At 44.8% G+C, this 20,405-nt stretch overlaps 1 protein-coding gene across 2 annotated transcripts in view; it reads right to left on the bottom strand.

Moving 5' to 3' along the window:
• Positions 1-19,214, bottom strand: part of RREB1 (ras responsive element binding protein 1) — a 175,531-nt gene extending 156,317 nt beyond the window's left edge. For both annotated transcript variants that reach the window (XM_082413261.1, XM_082413264.1), the window contains exon 1: positions 19,049-19,214. The gene's annotated coding sequence lies outside the window, so the exon portion shown is untranslated. The remainder of the gene's footprint in view (positions 1-19,048) is intronic.
• Positions 19,215-20,405: the final 1,191 nt, after the last annotated feature.

Here is a 20,405-nt window from a genome sequence, read left to right as displayed (position 1 = left end):
AACCACACTGCTGCTTGGTAGGTTTAGAAACTTCACAAGTGGATTTCTCTGTTACGTGTAACCAGCCTGTATGATTTTTCATTGTATCATTGAAATAAATTGGAGAATAGAATTTCATCAGTTTATGGTCATTTATAAAACTGTTTCTATTAAATTAGGCGTTGGCTTTGTGCCACCTGTATACAGAGAGGCAGAGGCTAAGACACAGCATTACAAAGCAGATGATTTGATCAATTACAGGGCATCTCACCACTCTGCATCAAATTCTCTTTGTGAAGACGCACAGGAGGAAGGTCTTGGTGCCAAGGAAAAAATCGTGTTTCTCCTGCACAACTGGTTTGTTTTCATATCACAAGGGCCCTATGAGTCTTATTATTAATCATTTCCCCTATTTGCTTTGTGCTAAGCAGACCAAAGCCAGCTCTGAGGCCCACATCTAGCAAATGATCTGGATTTCGTGACACTATTTTGTGTATCAACCTCACCCTAGGCTTTAGCTTACATTTCTACTTTAGCCTTGATTCATTTCCTTGTTTATTCACTCATTCATTCATTCATTCATTTATATTTTCTTTTTGTTTTTAAATTATTTTTCCCCTCTCTTTTTAATTTTTCCCTCATTTATTTTAAATACTGTTGTACTATGCATATTTCTATGATCCCTTTTTGGAATGAAGCGGGGTATATATGAATAAGTAAACTGGGTAAAACTTTAACCTACTTCAAACCAAGCTTCTCCAATGAGCCCTCGAAGAGATTGGGCCAAAATCAGTCACAGTCATTTGTCTTCTATGATCCATATTGTCAACTACATTTCTGGATACATGTGAGTGGTTACTTAACATTACACACTTCCAACTACCACACACTAACCCACCTTGAAGGTGTTAGTTTGCAGAGGCTCTCCTCAGATTAGAGGGTAGGAAGAACAACCCTGGGTAAGTTACCTGTATTATCTTTACTCTCCACAAATACCTATGAAAAGCAATCGCCAGGTGAGAAAACTAAGATGCACAAAGGTCCCATAATTTGCCCAAGGTGACACAGATGGTAAATGGTGACACCAGATTATGAAACCAGCCCTGTGGTACTCAAAAGCTCTCGGGGGTGGGTTCATCCGGTGAAAATTCAGGGAGCTGTCCCTTTATACTATGTGTACTTTTCTGTGAGCACGTTACACTTCAACAAAATGTTAAAAAGAAAAGAAAAAGGCCATGGGCTCTTCTGTATCTCAGTGTGAAGTCAATGTGACAATGACAATGTGACAAAATTCGTGTGGAGTAGAGCAGAAGACAAGGCAAGGAGTCACAGCATGGGCCCTGATGTTACTGCCTTAACTGGTCCACACTCGTGGGATTATTTTTAATGAATGAAACAGTAAACTTAATGAACAGATTCTTTCTTAGGTCTCCTCCACTCACATGCCCATTCTCCAAGGACACTGGGTCAGAGGGTACAACCCACATCTGTGTGTCTGAGGCCTCGATAATAAGGTCGGGGGCCTAGAAGATTAAAAAGTGATAAAGACGTTCACAACGATACGTACCTCTTCCTTTTATTATCTTTGTGTTAGGTTTTCTTCCTCTCCATTGAAAACCTGTATAAGCAAATGGAACATCCATAAGGAGATTTTCCGCTTTGCTGGATGTGAAGCTCTCCAGCAGGCCTGGTCATAGTTCAGAAGAGGGGGCTTCCCTGGTGGCGCAGTGGTTGAGAATCTGCCTGCCAATGCAGGGGACACGGGTTCGAGCCCTGGTCCAGGAAGATCCCACATGCCGCGGAGCAACTAGGCCCTTGAGCCACAACTACTGAGCCTGCGCATCTGGAGCCTGTGCTCCGCAACAAGAGAGGCCGCGATAGTGAGAGGCCCGCGCACCGCGATGAAGAGTGGCCCCCACCTGCCGCAACTAGAGAAAAGCCCTCGCACAGAAACGAAGACCCAACACAGCCAAAAATAAATAAATAAATAATTAAAAAAAAAAAAAAGTTCAGAAGAGTCTCTCTCATCATCCACCATTGTACATTTAGAAACATAAAGTAATTTTATCACTAGCCTAAATAACACATAATAAGGAAGGTAAATCTGCCTTTAAAAAGAAAGCCCTATTGGGACTTCCCTGGTGGCGCAGTGGTTAAGAATCTGCCTGCCAACGTGGGTTTGACCCCTGGTCTGGGAAGATCCCACATGCTGTGGAGCAACTAAGCCCGCAAGCCACAACTACTGAGCCCGCGTGCCGCAACTACTGAAGCCCACACGCTCTAGGGCCCCGCGTGCTGCAACTACTGTGGCCACATGCTCAACTACTGGGCCCACGTGCCCCAAATACTGAGCCCGTGTCCTCAGAAAGCCCTACCATATGAAACATTTTGAAGTTGAAATTCTGAAATTCTTAGGGCTTATTCATGACATGATTCAGCTTGATGAGGGCAGTGCCGCCATAAAATCAGATCAAAGAGGTGGAAGGAAGGTACTGTGCTGGGTGCCGGTAACTGTGTTCTAGACTTGCCACTAACCAGTTACCTGGAACAAATCTCTTAATGTGCATGTTTTTCCTTCCCTTTTCAGTAAGATGGAGAAATTGAGCTGGATGATTTCTAAGGTTTCTTCATGACCAAACACTCTACAATTCTGAAGTGGCTCAAAAATAATCATATTGAATTCCCTCTCTCTCTCTCCCTTTTTTTTTAATTGGATAAAATTGCTTTATAATGTGGTGTTAGTTTCTGCTGTACAATGAAGTGAATCAGCTATACGTATACCCTCTTGGACCTCCCTCACACCTCCCCCATCCCACCCATCTAGGTCGTCACAGAGCACCGAGCTGAGCTCCCTGTGCTATACAGCAGGTTCCCACTAGCTATCTATTTTACACATGGTAGTGTATTTATGTCAAACCTAATCTCCCAATTCGTCCCACCCTCCCTTTCCCCCTGTGTCCACATGTCCGTTCTCTACGACTACATCTCTATTCCTGCCCTACAAATAGGTTCACCTGCATATGGCACAATACCAGACACTGAACATCCTCTCATGAAAATTAAGGAGCCTGCTTAGAGCACAGAAGGCCACCCCGCCTCTGCACAGTGGTAAGCAAATGGTGTACTTATGGGCAAAGCTAGGATGTTCCTTCAAAAACCAGTTCTGGGGGACTTCCCTCGTAGCACAGTGGTTAAGAATCTGCTTGCCAATGCAGGGGACACGGGTTCGATCCCTGGTCCGGGAAGATCCCACATGCCACAGAGGAACTAAGGCCATGCGCCACAACTACTGAGCCCACGCGTCTAGAGCCCGTGCTCTGCAACAAGAGAAGCCACCACAATGAGAAGCCCGCACACCGCAACAAAGAGTAGCCCCCGCTCGCCTCAACTAGAGAAAGCCCGCGTACAGCAACGAAAACCCAACGCAGCCATAAATAAATTAATTAATTAAAAAAAAAAAACAAACAAAAAAACCAGTTCTGGGCCTCCTCCAGTCCCTAGACATCTGTCAATCTTGTTATTGGCCATGAACCTGGCCATCGTCATATTAGCTCTGAAGGATTCTTACCTGGCGGGCCAGGCAGGGGCAACAGAACCAGGGGGCAAAGTGGGGAGGCCAAGTAAATGATGAATGACATCATAAGCCATTGAGAAGATCTCTTTAAACCTCAGAGTGATCTTAGTGACTAGACTGTCTGGGTCACTATCAGATGGACAGTAATTCTCCTCCAGAAAACAGAAAATCCTATTTGATTGCATAGTCAAAAGCAGAACATACAGTGGCTCAAAGCCAGGTTCTGGAGAGAGGCAGGCATTGTCTTCCTATCACAACCTGGACGCTGTATGACCACGGGAGAGCTTCTTTGTGTCTCTAAGTGTGTTCAGTCAATGATCAACAGAAGCCAATGAACAGGGTTCTTGTGAGGGATAAATGAAAAATTACCCGTAAACACTCAGCACAGAGCCTGGCACAGGTTAACAATGGACAGAAGCCCCTCTATTCCACCCCACCATCCTCTCATCTATCCTCGGGCACCTGCTAAGAAGTTACGAGTTTGTCTGATACACTCTCATTTCCTGTATAAGCCTTCCTTTTGTGGAATCCCTACCTAAGCCACAGGGATTCTAAATGCTCCTTAGGACTTGCTGAAGGAATGAATAATTTATAAGGCACAGGACACAATACCAAGGCACAATTCAGATCCAAATAGACCCTTTAGGTCCATTTCTGCTAGTGTCCAGCTTATTTTGTAATTAACAAAGGGCAGGATTTTGCTTTGAGGATCCACAAAGAAAATGACAGTTCCGCATCAGATGTTTGACTCTGGGCAAGTTATTTAACCTCTCTGCGCCTCCGTTTCCTCTTCTGTAAAATGGGGCTAATAATAGTGGTCTACTCATAGGTTTAAACATAAAGGGCCTGACGCATGGCACCTAAGAGGTGTCAGCGATCCTATATTAAACCTCTCTGAAACTGTCCTTTAAATGGTAGGTGATCGAAGAAAATCTGAGCCTACCACACCATCAGCATTGTTACTAGGTCCCGTCTGCCTGTCAGTACCACCAGGGAATCGTTTAAAATATGCAAATCCCTGCCTCCTCTTTTCCCCCCCGCTTGTCTTCTTCCCTTGGTCTAGATCAGGCCCAGGAACCTGCATTTTCAATGAACCCCCTGAGTCCCAGCAGATAATCACTGAAGCGACAGACACTGCCTGGAACATGCTAGAGAAACTGGATCAGACGTTGGGTGATTCCCCTCTCCCTCCAAGAAACGGATTTATGGTTTGGGTAAAAACCATTAAGAACACATTGGTTTTCTCGTTGGTTTCACTTTGAGTTTCTGCCTTCTGCGACACAAAATGAAATCATACAGAGCTTGGGGCTTCACCTCCCACGTGGGGCAGAACTGCCACGTGACCAGAGGGGTGAGAACTGAAACCAGAGGCAGACAAGTTGAGGGGAACCTATACACAGAGAGAGAGAGACATATACATATGCATATCCTTTTCCCTTTCCTTTCTTCTTTAAAAAACGATAACTCCTCAGAGACGTGTGTGACACGTGTGACAAACGAACGGCAAAGGAACAATGTGAGTTTTCACCCAGAGGATTGTCACTTATAGTGGATGCAAGTCGAGGTGTGAAGCTGTGACTCCAATCTCAAAGGGTGTGGCATCTTTAGGACAGAATTTCGGGGAAAGGAAGAGCATTGGAAATAAAATGCGCCATCTCAAGCGCGCGATCAAGTATGGAACTAGAATGAGTTCATAAATTGAAAAGAGATAACGAACTGAAAGCAGCCTGATATGCGAGATAAAATGAACCAGGCTGCCAAAACTCTCACATGGGTTTCCACAACAGATGTCAATAGGATACAACCGTTTAAAATTATGCAAAATGGGAAAATGTTCAATCCCATGAAACCAAGTGTGATGGGCGGTCACCCAGATGGAAGTGTCCACATTTCTTGTCTGCTCCAAGAAGTATCTTATGCAACACGAGCACTTAATAATTCTTCATCAAAGATAATCATAATCAGCTCACAAAACATACTAAAGAAAAACACAGTAATACGGTACACCCCCGAAAAAACTTTTAAAATACCATTTACAATAGCATCAAAATGGTTAAGGTTCCCAGGAATATTATTACACATATTTCTGTATGTTATATGTATATGTAGCAATGTATTTTTTATATATTATATATGGTTTTATACAGAAAATTATAAAACTTTCTTGGGACAGTGAAAATGATATAAATAAGCATGAAGAAATCAGTGTTCATGTATAATACTTATATAACATGTACTGACTATGTGCCAGACAGTATTTTAAGCACCCTCCACATACTATATGCAACACATTTAGTCATTTAATCCTCTTAATTATCCTGTAAGGTAGGTACTATTATGATCCCTATTTTACAAATAAGGAAACTGAGGCTCACGGAGCTTCTGCAGGGCCACGTGGCCAGTGAAGAGTGGGGTCGGGATCTGAACACAGGAAGTTGGGCGCCATTTTTTTTTTTTTTTATGGTTTGTTATTTTGGGCACCATTCTTTAAAGACTACACCCCGCCTTTCGATGTGGTGAACATGTCAGGCCTACAAATTCAGTGCAGTCCTAATAATAACTCCAACAGGTTCTGTTAGGGAATTTGTTCTGTTTCTAAAATTTATATAGAAGGGCAAAAAGCCAAGAACACCAAGACATGCATAATGGAAGCACATGCCCTCCCAGGCATCAGGACTCACTGTGAGGCTGTGATAATTAAGGGATCGACAAAGAGACCAGTGGAATTGAGTAGAGAGCACGGAAACAGACATAGCACAAATGGCCACGTGGTGGATGACACAGGTGGTAAGTATTCCAAGTTATGTGGATACATGAATAAACAGACAAACGGTGCCTAAATAGACAAAAAATGAAAATAGTCTCCTACCTTAGAACATTCACAAAAATCAGTTTCAGATAAATAAAATACAATAAAATCACATGTAAAAGGCACAACTCTAAAGCATGCAGGAGAATAGCTTCATGAACCTGGGAGAGGGAAGAGTTTCTTAAACAAGATAGAAGGGGCTTCCCTGGTGGCACAGTGGTCAGGAGTCTGCCTGCCAACGCAGGGGGCACGGGTTTGAGCCCTGGTCCGGGAGGATCCCACATGCCACGGAGCAACTAAACCCGTGCGCCACAACTACTGAGCCTGCGCTCTAGAGCCCATGAGCCACAACTACTGAGCCCATGTGCCACAACTACGGAAGCCCACGCGCCTAGAGCCCATGCTCCGCAACAAGAGAAGCCACCGCAATGAGAAGCCCGCGCACCGCAACGAAGAGTAGCCCCCGCTCGCCGCGACTAGAGAAAGCCCGCGTGCAGCAACGAAGACCCAACGCAGCCAAGAAATTAAGAGAGAAAGGAAGGCAAGCAGGCAGGCAGGAAGGCAGGAAGAAAGAAAGAAAGAAAAGTATTGACCATAAAGGAAAAAATTGATAAATCTAATAATATTAAAATTAAGAGTTTGTGAGCATCCAAAAGCATCGTAAATGGAATAATAAGACAAGTCAAAGTGGAAGACGTTATTTGCAACACGTATAATCAACTAGAGACTCAATCCAAAATATATAAAGGAAGCCCACAAATTAGTAAGAAAAAGACAATCCATGGAAAAATGGGAAAGCACTTAAGGAAAAAGAGTATCAAAATGGCCAATAAGCCTTATTATTAATCGGGGAAAAGAAAATTAAAACCACAATACGACACCATTTCCTATTCATCAGACCGGCAGAAATGACAAAATCTAACGATACCAAGTTCTGGTGAAGATGTGCGGCAGTAAGAACTCCCAATTGTTGTTAGAAGGAGCACAAACTGAACCAAGCACTTCGGAAAATAGGCTGGAGTTACAGTAAAGTTAAAAATACAAACCCCCTGTGACCCAACAATCCACCGCTCACGCCACACCACATGCACCCTAGAAAAACTTCTGCACAACTGTACTAGAAGCCATATATATATATATAAATGTTCTTGACAGCCTTTGTCGTAGGAGCCAAAAGCTGGAAACAGTTCAAATGGCCATCAACAGGACAGGAACCCCAAACAATGACAACGACTGAACCACAGGTCCAGGCATCAGCGTGGCTAAGTCTTGTGATTATATCGTTGATGAAAACAAACAAGTAAAATGTAATATACACCAAACACTTGCAAAACTAAATGATGTCATTTAAGGATACCTACACAGCTGTAAACTTCCTATGGATGGAAGAGGGAGGTGGTTTTAAAGCAAAGAACATTCTAAGGCCATGTCCTATTGCTGAATCTGGATGGGGGTTACATGCATGTCCACTTGCTAATTAAAACATATATATATATATTTAATACTCTTCTGCATATATGCTATATATCATAATTTCTGATTATCCTCTTAAGAAGGTGCAACGCCGCCTATGTCCTGATTAGGAAAGAGGCCTGTTTTTTAAAAAGAAAAGCACATCACAAGCAAACTTTCAAATGTAAAAAATTCAAAGACATATTCCAAAAGATACTCCATCAAAGACAGAAAGAATGTTCAATTACAAGGAGCCCTAAGTAAAAGTAATAACATCTCACCAAAGTCTGATTATACTACCATTTTTATAAAAGTCAAAAGATGAAGGCTGATAATTAACGTGGATGTTGGATTCTATGACACATTGGAGGAATTACCATCAAAATAATTAGAAAAGAGGTAACAAATGCAGAGCAAATACCTGATGATGGTTTAGTCACATTTCAAAGGCAAGCTATAAAATTTAAATATGCAAAACTAATACTTTTAATGATTCTTTTCTATTTCTTCATCTTTTGCCTTAAAAAAAAAAAAATTCAGAGCCTTTACCCAGACCTAAGACTTTCCACTCTGACTGAAACTAAGTACAGAACTCTATAGAAAGTACCAATTATTTCCCTGAATGTCTAAACTCACACTCTAACAGCAAATAGATTTCTGCTCAGCTGAAGTTTTCTGAAAATGGTCTGCATTTGTTTTTACCAGGAGCCCACTTAAATCTTACCCACTTGTTTAGCTGCAAGGATTGAAACAAAATGTTTGCTTGCAAAACAAACACTGGTTTTAAAATTCTCCACTTGGGCTGCTGGGTAAAACACTTGTTTACTGAAACAAATGTTTTATTTGGAAAACGCCCGCCAGTGTGGACACTTTCCAAGAAATACACCAAGATGTGCTAGGATGGTGATGTCACGCCCTTGATAGAAGTTGGCATTTTAGGGTAACTGCACAAAGTTTTCTTTCAGAGAATAGAACAACAATGGGAAAACCAATCTGTTTTTTTAAAAAAATCCAAGGCCTAAAATGCTTTTACTGGGTCATTAAATAGGCCAGTTCAATCCCCCCAAAGCTAATCTCTTTATACAATCAAATTAGTTTTATAAATGACATAATAAGTATCATCATCATCATCATCATCATCATCATCATCATCATTATTTTAGAGCTAAGGCTCTTCCTTTAGATTCATTCTATGCCTTCTGGCTCCCCTATGTGACATGGCATGAAAAACCATTTCCATCTCTTAAGAAGATACGCTAGAACCCTGAAATGCCATTATTAACCACAAAATAGGATTGAGCATAGCCAAATCTAACTTGAAAACCATCCAAGGAGATTTACTTTCGTAAGTACAGAAAGAAAACATCCCAAAAGATATTCTTGGGACCCTGTGGTTAGTTTCATATGGAGGCTCCAGTAAACACATTACATTTGACCAAATAAGATTCCGCTCCCCCCCCTCCCCTAGAAAGCTTAGGAATTTTCATCAGTATTTTCCTGCTAAGGTTAGGCACTAAGAAATAAAACAGATCATTTTTATAGTCCGTAATAATGGACTTTCAAAAAGTACATCCCCCATCTTTAAAAAACACTTTGCATATATCCTAGCATATGTATATTTTAATTTATAAACTGTATACTACTCTTAGGCATTATGAAACACACAAGAATGCACAATGCAAAGGACTTAATAGACATTTCTCTAAAGAAAACATACTACTGACCAATAAGCACATGAAAAGATGCTCAGTATCATTAGTCATCGGGGAAATGGAAATCAAAGCCACAAGATACCACTTCAGATCCAATGGGGTGGCTATAAAAAAAAAATGGAAAATAACAAGGGCTGGGAAAGATGTAGAGAAATTGGAACCCTCGTATATTGCTATTGGGAATATAAATTGGTACAGCCACTGGGGAGAACAGTTTGGCAGTTCTTCAAAAGGTTAAACATGGAGCTACCACATGACCCAGCAATTCCAGTGTTAGGTAAATATTCAACATATACGCAAAAGAACTGAACACAGGGATTTCCACTGACACTTTTATACCCATGTTCACAGCAGCATTATTCAAAATAGCCAGTGTGGAAACAACCCAAACATCCATCAACTGATGAACAGATAAACAAAATGTACTATACAGACAATATAATAGGATATTATCCAGCCATAAAAAGGAATGAAGTACTAACACATGATATAGCATAGATGAGCTTTGAAAATATTTTGCAAAAAAATAAGCCGGACCCCAAAGGACATACATTGTATGATTCCACTCATAAATATCTAGAACAGGCATACGAGACAAAGTAGATTAGAGAGTGACGATGGATGTGGGGAGTTGTTACTTAATGGGTGCAGGTTTCTGTTTGGGGTGGTGACAAATTTTAGAAATGGTTGCACAACATTGTGAATGTAATTAATACCACTGAACTGTACACTTAAAAATGATCATGATAGCAAATCTTATGTTATATCTTTTTTACCACAATTTTAACAAACTAAAAAAAAAAAGGACAAGCTAAAAATACAATTGAGGTTCTAATATTTTCTTCTCAAATTCCAGTGGGTGACCTGGCATGCTCCAGGGCTGGGTAGAGGCAGAGCTTCCAAAGCCAAAGCAAGAATTAGTGAATTGAATGTGGGATAGAGGGAATATTGGGGAGAAAATATACAAGAAAGCCTACACCTCAAAAAGAATTGTTTTTTTTTTGTTTTTTTTTTTAAGAATTGTATTTTTAATTCCAAAGGAAAGAGGACCTCATTCTGTAGCCTTGGCGTAGAACTAAATGCAAACCACCTGTGAGTTCTCGCCATCCCTCACTCCACACACTTGCACGTCTGAGTCACTGCAAAAACACCAGGAAAACCCTCTTCACTTCTCCTGCAAAGCATCCATTCGAATCTAGCTCACTCGGTGTGAGGGCTGAGGTTCTGCCTTACAAAGCAGACTGTGCTTTTTCCATTGTTTTACCGTCTCAGGTAAGACCCAAGTCCAATATAAAATACTCCTTTTTAAAGCTGTTTTCAAAGTCATTTTCATCACTTTCCCCCCGCCTTGGGCTCATAAGGATCAATTATGGGGAAAAGTGACAGGAAATAATAAAAAGATGAACAGCTCAGCATCACGAAGCAACTCTACTACCTATGCTTGATGTGTCAAAATACGAGGCTGGCCCAGAACCAAGGTCATCGAAAGGAAAACACACACGAGTTTGAGGCCTCGGCTGACGTTTCAGGAGGCTGAAGGCCGTGTTCAACACAGAAATGACAGCGCGAAGGGCACGGTGATGGAGCAACTTGGTTCTGCACTAACACACAGCACAGAAATGTCCTACATTCAGCATCGCACGGTTTCACCGTAAGACAGGCACCTGTCGATTGCTGGATTGTTTACTTTAAAAGCTGGACTATTTTTCTAGTAAAATGTAAGAACTCAGCCTTAAAAGAAAACTCAAAATTGAGATATGTTAGACTCCCAGGACCATCTGAACTTTCATTTTCTGTAGATTAATGACGGAGCAACATGAATTAACTGCTGCTTTCCTTTGGCAAATCAGCTGAAGCTCATGGCTTCAAGGACAAACATGCTCTAAAACTGCAATACAAAACTGTTGATTCATATCCTTCAAATCTCTCGAGTGACTGTACCTTATAAAAAATAGCTCCGTGACTCTCAAAGTAATCCTTTAGAAAGAGCTCTCGTCTGAAATCTGTATTTCAATACCATCAGAGTGCAAAGTATTCAAAAATCTACATAGAGACTGCTTCTCGGACTTCCCTGGTGGCGCAGTGGTTAAGAATCCTCCTGCCAATGCAGGGGACACGGGTTCGAGCCCTGGTCCGGGAAGATCCCACATGCCGCGGAGCAACTCAGCCCGTGCGTCACAACTACTGAGCCTGCGCTCTAGAGCCCGCGTGCCACAACTACTGAAGCCCACGCGCCTGGAGCCCGTGCTCCGCAACAAGAGAAGCCACCGCAATGAGAAGCCCGCGCACCGCAACGAAGAGTAGCCCCTGCTCGCCGCAGCTAGAGAATAGCCTGCGCGCAGCAACGAAAACCCAATGCAGCCAAAAATAAATAAATAATAATAAGAAAAAAAGACTGCTTCTAAACTGTCATGAGTGGGTGCAGGATTGTGAATATGTAGGTATCCATACAAAAGAAACCATCTTCCAAGTTCTTCGTGAAATTCTAATTGCCTTTGCCCGTTATTGCTACTGCAGGAAAACCTTCCACTGGTAATTCAGTCCTACTATGAAATCTTGGCTTTTAAAAGATGAGTCCTCCAAACGCAGAGAAACATATGAGGATTCTTGTTTAAAAGCGTTCCGTTTTAGTTCCAATGCTGGTATTGTTTCAAAACTCTTTTCTCAAGGCCCTCTAGCATGCTATATGAAAAAAAAAAGTTGCCAAGCTGGTTTTTAACACATCTTCACAGGACTGATAAGCAAAAGTTTACTAAAGCAGTTTGGAATAAGATAAACTCAGAGCCATTCTGTAAGTTTTCTCAAATTCAGCAGCACTTTTTAAATGGAGGGTTGTTAAACAAGCCATAAATTCCCAAAGCTGTGAGAGAGAAATGAAAGCACCCCTCCTTTGGTAAAACACGAATCCACAGCGTCTTTGGAACTGCAGCTGACATCCTGTTGGACTGAGCAGCTTGAAACCTGTTTTGTGGGTATTATGAATGAGTGCAAACAGTAAGGGGTTGTGAAAATAAATTTTCTAATGGGGGAAAAAAGTGAACAGCAATAATGTCTCCAGTCTTTCTTGTGAATCTTACCTATTTAACCTTAAAATCGTTCTATTTAACCATGTGATCATTGACATGCTGATAAATTTAGAGGTTCTTGCTCATTTAGAAGTTTTTTGGCTGTTAATACCCATATTTTCATAAATAATAATAAGATACATGTCACTAGGAAAACTAGGATACCAGCAGTAAATATTACCTACCCCTCAGTGTGCATCAAGAGAATGCAAAACGTGTACAAAACTCTATACACGCCACAGAGTACACAAAACAAACTCTGGAGACCCTAGGAAATTGTGTAAATTAGATTCTGTAAATTCTCATTTGAGCTCTTTCATTTTACACTCAGAGCTTCAAGAAGACTTTAAAATCTGTGTATCAAGATGCTAGCCATAATGGAAAAGAATATGAAAAAAAAATACATATATGTATAACTGAGTCACTTTGCTATACAGAAGAAATTAATACAACACTGTATGTCAACTATATTTCAATAAAATTTTTAAAAATTAAAGAAAAAAATATGCTAGCCCAATTTCTGGCTTCTTAAAGAAATCTCAAGCACAAAATTGCCTTTTTCCCCCCGTACTCTAACTTCACAAATAGCTGCTGAAAAGGATGTTCTCAGGCAAGCCCATCCCGCAGATGGGCCATCCATCTACCTGCCATCTCTCACCTCTCACATGAGTGCTCTAAGGGTCTGCATTTTATACCATCCTCTCTCACTCACAGTTTCTTGGGTACCTTGGGTTTCATTTTCTGATATTTTTAGAATACTCCCTTATATTCTAAATGAAGTTCAAGGCCTAGATTCCATCGCATAACAACGTGAATGTACTTAACAGTACTGAACTGCACACTTAAAATTGCTGAAGATGGTCCATTTCATGCGATATGTACTTTACCACAATTAAAAAAAAACAACAACCCTGATTCCATCATTTTCTACTGTTGTTTGGTAGGGGTAAAGTAAAAGGTCAACGAGAAAAAAGCCCCACCATTGGCTTCTGCAGGGAGAGGACGTTGCCCCTCCAACCTCCACCATCAATTTTAATCATTAGTGTCTGCCTGCTAGCCCACCAGACATGTAATAATACGGACGTGAGAATTTGTCTCTTTATAGCTTATAAACAGGAAAGGAAAAAAAGAGCAAATGACAACTTGCAGCCGGATAATCAGCATCTGGTTAACTGAAAGTGACAAAATGTTTGCTGCTACTCAAAAGGACAGACATTTGTTTTTTGTGACAATAAAGCAATGAGATACACAGATAGACAAGTATTCCTTGAAAAAGGTGTGAACGGTCATCATCTTTTAGAAGTCCAACCCTGAATTTCTGACTATCCATTCTCTCTAAACTGGACTGGTTCTCTCTAAACTCTAGACTGCTGTTTAGAGCTTACAGCTTGCCCTGCCTTACCTCTGACTACTCAGCTCCCTTGAAGAAGATCAGCCAAATAGTCTCCTCCCGAGAATATTGCCAAATACCATGCCCGGGGTCTGCATATCCAAAGGTACAGGAAGGGGTCTGCCCAGGGCCCGGTTTATTGCATCATCTCGACATACTTCGATGGACGGAGTGTGAGTCAGCCCCGAACACAGCGCTTCAACCCCAAACCTCCTTCCTACCTAGCAGGGCAGAGTTCTTCTGACACATCCTTCCAGGCTTCCAAACCCGTGCTAAATTTGGAAAGCAGCAGGTCCTCTGGATATAAAAACAACTTGCAGCATTGCCTATCAATGGCTGTCCATCAGATACAAAAGCACAAGAACAGGTTGAAACCAACACGTGAAAAGGAAGAACTCTTGCTCTCCTGGGGAGAGACGGGAGGCTCCGGGGAGGTCTCAGATTGTAGAACAAACTGACGGAGGCACTGGTTCCCCAAGAGGAATCTGTATCAGAGTGGCCTGTAATGCTTATATAACACACAGCCTGCCAGCCCAGGAGATTCTGATTCAGTGCCTATGGGGAGGGACCCCTTAATCTGTTGAGCCGGGTTTGGGAGCTACTGGGTAAAGTACTTGGGTTACCACAATGCTGATTCAGTAGATTGGCTCTAACTAAAGCCTCAGGAATGACTACCTTCTTGTGCTTTACAAGGAAGGAGGAGAATCTTTTTTTTTTTTTTTTTTTTTTTTTTTTTTGCTGCACGGCTTGAGGGATCTTAGTTCCCCCACCAGGGATTGAACTTGTACCCCCTGTAGTGGAAGCACAGAGTCCTGACCACTGGACCACCAGGGAATTCCCAGGAGAATTTTGGAATGTATACATATGTATATAGGTATATATATAAATTCTAATCATGCATGTACCCTAAAATTCATCCTTTGCCACCAAGTTCAAATTTAGGACCAATAATCACTTACTTCTATGTAGATGACTCACATCTCTACTTTCAGCCAAGACCCATCCATCTTCCCTAAATCACCTAAACCCAGCTGCCAATCATGGCTTCCAATTCCACTTCTGAAATCAACCCTTCAATTTACCTTAAACACTGGCTTCCTGCTCCAATTTCTGTTGATAGTAGCACCTGCCAAGGCATCTAGATTTAAATTCGCAGTCATCTTGGATGCTTCAGGTCCACATCCAAACACTATAAAGTACTGTCAATCTTCCGTTTATAACAACTCACGGGACTTCCCTGGTGGCGCAGTGGTTAAGAATCCGCCTGCCAATGCAGGGGACACGGGTTCGAGCCCTAGTCTGGGAAGATCCCACATGCCTCAGAGCAACTAAGCCCGGGCGCCACAACTACTGAGCCTGTGCTCTAGAGCCCGTGAGCCACAACTACTCAGCCCACACGTCACAACTACTGAAGCTCACGCGCCTAGAGCCCATGCTCCACAACAAGAGAAGCCACTGCCATGAGAAGCCCAGGCACCGCAATAAAGAGTAGACTCCGCTCGCTGCAACTAGAGAAAGCCCGCTCACAGCAACAAAGACCCCATGCAGCCAAAAATAAATAAATAAGATAAATAAATGTTTAAAAGAAAATAAGTAACTCTCCAAGCATCGCCTTCCAACCAAGTCCCACTGATACAACCCTTGTCCAGGCCCAGGCATTCAAGGTCCCTAACTGGTCTGTCCCTAAACCTATCATTCAAATGACAAATTTCATACTTGATCCATCTCCAGTAGCAAAGCTGACCCATTCAAATTCCCCAAATGTACCCCTGCAACTTCCTGCCTCGTGGCTTATCTTCCTTCTACCACTAGGAGTGTCTTTCTTTCTCTAGCTATAAAAATCGTGTACACCCTGTACCGCCTAAGTTCAAGTTCTACCAACTCCCTCGGGAGCACTTCCTGATGGCTGCCACCTCACAGCTACCCTCCCAGGACACGCCCAGCACTGCCACATCTGAGCCTTTGCTAAGTAAGGGTTTGCTTTTACCTTCCCTTTCACCCTCTGCCCTCTGACCCTCCCTGGAAGTTCCTGAGCGCTTAGCGACTGACTTTTCATTGATAGTCAATTGTACACTAGCTGTCTGGCAACATCTCCCTAAAAAAGAGCAAACCCTCATTCTTACACAGAAGCAATACAGGTTCACTGCTAATACTTTAGAGAATAAATAGAAGGAAAAGAATGTTTTTAATCTCTCATTCTACTTCTCAACTCATTTTAACTTTCATCTATGAATCCATCATCTCTTCTTATGCATATAGGCACATATTTTTTCCTGGTGTCTTAATTGAACTCCTAAACTGTTAAACTTCTTATATTTATCATCTAGGTGTAACCACCCCCAACTAAAACATATTAGACTCAGTCTTTTTAGGAACATGAACATGCCTCTCTCCACTGTGTAATCTCCACAGTGCTTAACACGGTTCTAGACAAAATAGGTGGCTAAAATGTTTAAAGCACATGTTCACTGAAAAAAATATTTTGGGGGTAGCAGTGAGTAAACGGCTACAAATGCATGGTCCAAAATAATCTATGTGAAAACCTGCTACACATAGGCGATTTCTTGAAAAGTGCCCCCCAAATTATGTAACACATGTTTTAAATATACAAGAACACACAATATTAAGGCCTCTATTGTTAATCCTTTCTGAACAGATATTTATTCCTTAATTTAACTTGCTTTATAAATCTGATTTATAACTAAAGTGAACATCACCCTATACAGAAATGTTTCATGAATGCAGAAGAAATTGAGGCGTGGGGAGAAGGGATGGGAGGAAAAAGGAAGTCTGCCACTTCATTTTCTACTTAAATTTTCAATTCATTTCTATAGCAACAATGCTGGTTTGAACCAAGATTTGAAAGTCTCATTATCTCACACAGAAGGAAATCATGCTCCCTAACAGGGTGACCAAATCTAAGATCATGAACGTCTTCATTTTTTTTCAAGTTTCCAGAAAAGTTATGCATAACTCTGCCATTTTCATTCAAATGCAAGACTATCCAGCGTATGGAATTGGTCCGTTTCCAGCTTCAGCTGTTGTACAGTTCAGGAAAACACCATAAGCGAAAATAAAGACTCTTGCCAGTTGAACTGAAGATCCTCTATCTAGAAAGTAATAGAAAAAGTCCAGTCTACTACCCCAAAGCAGATCACGCATTATTATTTTTATTCCCATTTTACTGAGAAAACACAGCAAAGTTAAAAAATAAAATAAAAATAGACTAGGGATGGTGAGATCTCCACAAAAGTTTTCATCACAGAATAACCCCCTCTTTTATATATAAACGTAGACTATGATTCAGTTTACCGAAATTCAACGGACCAGTTTTTGCTTCCTATGAATATAGACTCTTTAATGCAAAATGCATCTCAATTTAGTTTTCTTTATCTAGGGTTGCTTTGGAAACAGAAATTGACATGAACTGCTAAGTCAGCTAGCTTTTCGGCTAACCCTTAGGATCTCTCTAGAGGATAACACACCCCTTCTGGCTTCTTGAGTAAAACTCCAGCAGTTTCTTCGGAGCCTGAAGCTTCATGGCTTTCTGGGCCTTGGTTCCGCAGCCCTACCCTGCACTCTGTAACTGAGGTCCTCTGGACAAAACCAGCAGAAGGAAAAATGCGACCTCTCTCTGGAAGGGTGCTCGAGAAGGGTTTGGGCTGCAATGCTTCGCAGTCTCATTGTTTACTGTTACTGTTTTTCCTTGACTCTGCTCGTGTCACCAGCATCCAAACCCAAAGCCCATCGCTTTAAAATCTGGATCCTCCCTCTCCTAATCACATGCCTGGGGTGTGAGGTGCCACTGGGGTCCGGAGGGAACTAACTGGACTGTTCTCACTTCTCCTGCTTTGAGGAGGGCTGAGTTTGGGGGGTTTTGCGCTGCTTTTCTTCTCCTTTTAATAAAGGCCTTTCCATGTTTGTTTCTCAGGCCTTCCTCAAATACAAAACTGTCACTGTCCCTGTCTCCTGCTTCTTCCGACTCGAAGATACCAACTTCAAAGTGAGCGTTTGTTAAGAACTTTGGTAAACTTATGGCAGCCCGGGCCTGCATTTGGGAGACTCAAACTCGAACGCAAAAACGTTGAATTTATGTTCTCTGAGACGGTAGAAAAACAAACAAACAAACAAACAAACACGAAGCAGGGCAAAATCCCACCTCCTCGCCAGCTTTCCTTTCACGTCTTGGTTCAGTAATAAGAAAAGTGAATCCACTCCCTAGTGCAACTGCAGCCTCCGCACCGCCAGGCTCACCTAGAACATTCACTGCATCCTCGCATCCAAGCCAAGCTCGGTTACTGAGGCAACTAAGTTTTTCTTCCCAAAGGGTCACAGGGAAACACATCCCTCGGGATCCCCTGGTAACCGTCCACCGATAATGCTGGGGAACCACAACGGCAAGAGACTCGCTTTCCAAGGCTTGCGCGGGCCGCCGCTGCCGGCACGGGGGCGGGGGAGGAGGTGCGTGCGGGTGCGCAGCGTCCAGTTACATTCCTGACCCACTTTCGCATCCCCTCCCTCCCCCTCCTCTTCCTCCTCCTCCCGGGCAGGCCGCGAGGGCACCAGCGCCCCGAGAGCCACCCGCGAGCTCTCCCTAGGCCGCCGCGGGCGGGGTGCACGCGGCGTCGGGCTCCGCGGGGGACCGGGAGGGAGGGGGAGGAGGGAGGGAGCCCGCCCGGGAGGGAGCCCACCCCCACCCCACCCCACCCCCACCCCGGCTTCCCCTGCGCGGCCCCTCCCCCGTCACATGGGCTCGCGAGCACCTGTTGGCGACCTCAGTCCCTAGCGGAGCCCCTCCCGCCTGCCTGGCGAAAACCCCCGCGGGAGGCGATGGGAACACTGCCCGGTTCTCGCTCTGCAAACCCCTCTTCGCCCGGGGAGGGCGCGGGGGTCGGGGGGCGACCCCTACGCAGCTGCTCAGCTTTGCAAAGTGCGAAAGCGCCCCGGCCGCGCGGCCATCGCCTGGAGGGGATCCTACCCGCCCTCCCCCCCCGCCCCGCTTCCCCCTCCCTCGGACGGAGCGGGGAGGTGGGGTGCGCCCGCCCCCAGCCCGACTCCGCTGGAAACCTGGGCTCCTGGCGGGCGCCGGGCGGGGATGCTGCCGAGTCCGGGCTGGGGCGGCGGGGGCGAGGGCAGGTAGCGGGTGGTGACGGGTGGGGTGTGTGTTTCGAGTCGGCGAGTCCAGGAAGGGGGCGGGAAGCTGCCGTCTCAGCTGCAACTTCTGAGCGTGCAAAGCAACTCAGCAACTTTGCCTGCGCCGCGCCCCTCCCCCGCGCCGCCGGCCGGGCCGGGGGCTGCGCTGTGCCTGGGGCCCCGGCGACGGGCCCGGCGGGGAGCAGGTCGGGGCGCAGGCGAGCGGGCCGGGGGCCGGGCCCGGGCTGCAGAAGTGGCCCGGCCGCCCCGGGGGTAAGACTGGGGAGCGCCGCCCGGTCCCGGCGCCGCGCACGCCCCCCGCCGCCCCCACCGGGCCCGTCGCGCCCGCCGCCGGACTGTGCGCCGGGAAGGGGGCGGAGGATGGCGGCGGAGCCATGGAAACTGCCGGGTGGATAAATAAGGAGAGGGCCGCGCGGGGCCGTCCCGGGCTGCCAGCATCTCGGCGGCGGATGCGGCGCCCCGGGAAGCGCGGCCGAGCTCGCACAAGTGTCCCTCCCGCCCGGAGGGAGGCCAGCGGTGGAGACCGGCCCCCGGAGGGGAGAGGGCTGCGAGGTGGAGGGCAAGGCGAGGGTGAAGGTGACCCGGGCCTCCCGGGGTCAGCGGCTGTTTGTTCCGGTCCCGAAGGACGGCGCGAGGCCCCTGCCGGTCCTGCCAGCCCGGAGGCCTGGGGAAAGCCCCAACTTCGCGTCCAGAAAGATGGACTCGTCCGGTTCAGGCATTCGGAGGGGCTGAACTTGGGCATCAGGGGAAGATGGAGCGCCTGGGCCAGCCTGGGGTGGGACACCCCGGCCCCGAAGCCCTGCCCGCACCCCCTCCGGAGGCGGATTGGCAAGATGGGGAAGGATGGAAACCGGCTGACTTGTGTCGGGCCCTTGCACTCCTGCACTGGGAGCCTGCAGAGCCCGGCCCGGCGCCTCCCCCTTTCTCTGGAAGCCGATTTACGAATCTTCCAACCTCCCCCCAGCACTCACAAACTTCATCTGACTCACTGTGGAGTTACTGATGCTTTACGCCCAAACCTATTGCTTGGGAAGTGCTAGGGATTTTAATCGTGGGTTAGGAAATTGAGTCACTTCAGGGTGTGGGGCTCTTTTTTTTTTTTTTTTTTTTTTGGCTGTTCTGGGTCTTAGTTGCTGCATGTGGGATTTATTCCCTGACCAGGGATGGAACCCGGGGGTCCCCTGCATTGGGAGCGCGGAGTCTTAGCCCCTGGACCGCCGGGGAAGCCCCAGGGTGTGGGGCTCTTGAGAGGCAAAGGGGTGGCTTCGGG

This window comes from Balaenoptera physalus (genome assembly GCF_965194825.1).
Source record: "Balaenoptera physalus genome assembly, chromosome: 11".
In the NCBI taxonomy this organism is placed as follows: Eukaryota; Metazoa; Chordata; class Mammalia; order Artiodactyla; family Balaenopteridae; genus Balaenoptera; species Balaenoptera physalus.
Note: the sequence above shows the minus strand (reverse complement) of the source record. Positions and strands in the feature narration are given on the sequence as shown.